The sequence below is a fragment of the Rhinopithecus bieti genome, unplaced genomic scaffold (genome assembly GCF_001698545.2).
Source record: "Rhinopithecus bieti isolate Rb0 unplaced genomic scaffold, ASM169854v2 scaffold_1673, whole genome shotgun sequence".
In the NCBI taxonomy this organism is placed as follows: domain Eukaryota; kingdom Metazoa; phylum Chordata; class Mammalia; order Primates; family Cercopithecidae; genus Rhinopithecus; species Rhinopithecus bieti.
Genome location: NW_016804690.1, coordinates 3,025,365 through 3,029,337, shown reverse-complemented (window position 1 = coordinate 3,029,337; position 3,973 = coordinate 3,025,365). Strand labels below are relative to the sequence as shown.

General features: G+C 40.5%; 1 pseudogene across 1 annotated transcript; it reads right to left on the bottom strand.

Annotated features, from left to right (window-relative positions):
* Positions 1 to 300: 300 nt before the first annotated feature.
* LOC108528218 (40S ribosomal protein S18 pseudogene) lies at positions 301 to 866 on the bottom strand (annotated as a pseudogene). The gene has a single exon (XR_001885071.1). The product of XR_001885071.1 is annotated as a 40S ribosomal protein S18 pseudogene (transcript).
* Positions 867 to 3,973: the final 3,107 nt, after the last annotated feature.

The following is a 3,973-nucleotide window of genomic DNA, read 5'->3' as shown; positions in this document are numbered from 1 at the left end:
AATTCATCCACTGCAGCTTACAACCATTGATGTATATAATTCAGCACTTTAATCATCTTTGCAATTTTAATCATAGGGTTAAATGATTCTATTTTCCCATCCACCCCATTCACCTTTAAATATGCCAGGAATTGTGTATGTAAGTTGAGTTTTGCACCCATCTTTGAACATATTCTTCACTTACAATTTCATTTTTATTTTCAACATTCCCCTGTCACTTTTTTTTTTTTTTTTTTTTTTTTTTTTTTTTTGGTATATAAACTATTTGTTAACAGACAAGGCCTACAGACTTATTTCTTGGACACACCCACGGTGCGGCCACGGCGGCCAGTGGTCTTGGTGTGCTGGCCTCAGACACGAAGGCTCCAGAAGTGGCGCAGCCATCTATGGGCCCGAATCTTCTTCAGTCGCTCCAAGTCTTCACGGAGCTTGTTTTCCAGACCATTGGCTAGGACCTGGCTATATTTTCCATCCTTTACATCCTTCTGTCTGTTCAAGAACCAGTCTGGGATCTTGTACTGGCGTGGATTCTGCATAATGGTGATCACACGTTCCACCTCATCCTCAGTGAGTTCTCCCGCCCTCTTGGTGAGGTCAATGTCTGCTTTCCTCAACACCACATGAGCATATCTTCGGCCCACACCCTTAATGGCAGTGATGGCAAAGGCTATTTTCCGCCGCCCATCGATGTTGGTGTTGAGTACTCGCAAAATATGCTGGAACTTTTCAGGGATCACTAGAGACGTGGCGGCAGCACAACCGGCGGCATGTAGGCCTCCAGTGGAAGAGCCCCTTGCCACTTTTTGAATTAAGTAGAAATAATGGCAGCTGGTGCTACTTTTGGTGTTTGAACCTGAGTTAATCATTAATTCATCACTTACTAACAGTAATGTCAGGAAAATTATTTAACCTCTTAGATGATTTATGCTTTTGTACACCAACAATGTAAAAAGGCAAGATACACCTCACTGGGTTGTCATCAAGATATCCCAAGTGAAGTGCCTGACTCATGCTGGGTGCTCATTAGCAGCATGACTCATTAGTGGCAGATCCCTTCTGTAATATAAGTACCCCTCCCTTGTTCATTAGTGTATATATTGTGTGGTTATTAATGCTCATATTGTCTCACTGGACTCATGGTATAAAGTTTCTTCTGAATTAACTTGTGTCAGTCAACTTGGGAGAAATTAGTTCCTCCAGTAGAAAATCAGAATTTGGTTGACAAATCTTGTACAGGTGGGTGTAGACATTTTTATTTTCCTTTGATCTGCATTCCTCAGGATTTGGACTTTTTAAAGACTGGTTTCTAAATGTGGACTTCAGCCTAGTGGATAATATGCTGCCATAGGAGGTAGATCAGGTAGATGGGAACATGCTTAAAGAAAGTCATGCCTATTAAATGAGATGATGTAATTCTGAGCTCACGTGCATGGCGACCACTGCAGTTGGACAATGCACAGTTTATGCCACTATAATGTGACAGTGTCACCTGGGCTTAACTTTGTGTTATCCCTGATGCTTTAGTAAAGTTTCATTTCACTGTCCTAGACTTGAGTTAGTTGTGCTAGAAGGAATGAAAGTAAAAGCAGGAGCATCAAATGAGAAACAATCCTCCATAAACCACCTTTCCAAAGCAGGTAGGTGGGAGCAAAGTTAATTAGTGGAAGAAGATGAAGAAAAATCTTGGAAAACAAGGGTTGGGGTCATGAGCTATGGCTTCTCCTTCCTTTGTAAAGCCACTACTAGTCACAGTGTTAATAATTTTTGTGCTTTCCTGTTAAACATCTTCTTCCACAACTTTTTTCTTTTTAGTTCTGTGAGCACTTTCTCATCTGGATCCTGCTTCTAACAATGATCCTAAATAGGTTCTTTGAGGGAAGCTAAGTTTTTTGTTTTTGATGGAAACAATCTCTAACTCATGGTCTTAGAGCTTGCAAACAGGGTAAACAACTAACATGATTGCTATGGTTCCAGTGTATATGTCCCTCCACAATTCGTATGTTAAAACTTAATTGCCAATGTGATAGTATGAAAAGGTGGGGTGTTAAAAGTATTTTAATATTTGATAGTATTAAAAGTATTTGATCACCTCCTAAGGAGGTGGAGCTTCATGAATGGGATGAATGACCTTATAAAAGAGGTGTAAGAAGGCTGTTGTCTGCATTTGTACTTCCAGCCCATCTGCCACGGGAAGACACAGCTTTCAAGGTGCCATCTCGAAAGTAGAGATGGGGCCCTCACCAGACGTAAAATCTGTTAACACCTGGATCTCAGACTTTCCAGCCTTCAGAACCATGAGAAATAAATCTCCATTATTTATAAATTACCCAGTTTCAGATATTTTGTTTTAGCCACATGAATGGACTAAGATAATGATTTATTGAGATCACATCTCTGTGCTCTTCTCAGCCTCTGACCTGCTTTATTATCTATGCTTACTACAGTCTAGGAACAAGCACTACTGTTGTTGTAGGAAATGTCAGCTCTTTAGGAACCTGGTGAGCGACCACAATGACTGGACTGTGGCTATCCTCAGTGGAGCTTGCTGTCCTGGAAGTGGATTCTATCTCTCAATTTCTATTCTGTGGAAATATTTCCAAGGAAGAGTTGGAGTTTTCCTCCAAAGTTCCTGTGTATCCTGCACACATTTTTTTGTAGTTTCTCTCAGTAGCATAGAGTTCGAATAAATAAAACCTACTGTTGAGAGGAGATCCTGCATTCATAACTCTCTTTACTGTGCATCCTAGAAAATGGCATATATCTTACCACTCTCCCCAGCATAGCTCCATTTTTATACACACAATAAAAAAATTAAAATCTTTATTTCACATATTTATTATTTATCATGCACTATATTAAGAATTTTACATATATTGTTTTATTTAATACAACCTCCCTATGATGAATAAACTCTTACTACTCTCAATACAGAGATGAGTGTCAAAGAATTTAACTGCCCTACATAAAGTTAGCAAGTGGTTGAGAAAGGGTTCAACCACATGTCTAATTGATCCAAAGCCCATACTTTCAACTTCTATACTTTTCCTAAATACACTACTAAAACAAAAATGATCTGAATTTAAATGCCTCTGTTTATTTGCATCAACAATTGAATTTGCTTGTATAAATGTTACGACACTGAACAAAATTAAAAAGCCCCAAACGAAGCTCAGCCATACAGACTTCATATACCCATTCATTATACAATACATTTTTCTACCATTCAACATTTAAAGAAACATCCCTTTCCTGACTGGGCATGGTGGCTCACGCCTGTAATCCCAGGACTTTGGGGCCTAGGCAGGCAGATCTCTTGAGCTCATGAGTTTGAGAGCAGCCTGGAAGACATGGCAAAACCCTGTTTCTACAAAACATCCAAAAGTTAGCTGGGCATGAGTGGATGAGACGGGAGGATAGCTTGAGCCTGGGAAGTGGAGCCTGCAGTGAGCCGAGAGTGTGCTACTGCACTCCACCCTGGGCAATAGAGTCAGATATTGCCTCAGAAAAAAGAAAAAAAAAAAGAAATTTTCCTTTCTTTTAGTGGCAGCACATCTGAGCATTCTGCCTCTCCCATCTACCTCTGGGTATCTGGCACAAGGTCTCCTGGCTTGATGCAATGTGAAGTTCACCCTGGATTCAGTCACATCTGAGTCCTCATAGTGAAGGCTTGAAGTGACTCTTCCAGGCTATATGTGCATGAGGAACCTTGGAAGCCACTTGTGGGGAAAAAACTAATCTAAAGAATTAGAGTCAGGCCTGTAAATCTGTCCCGGTAACACTTCCTCAGTCATTAAAGTAAGATGCCAGAGAAACCAATTCTGAACACTGGAAGGTATTCCACGACTCTTTTCTTCCTTGGACTCAACTTCATGGCCTCCAGGCTGACTGGGGGGAATTTATGGTTGGTATAGGCTCTGCAAGTAGCTAGGTCAAAATGAATTGTTTTCACTCATATCTGTGAGACACAGAGTCC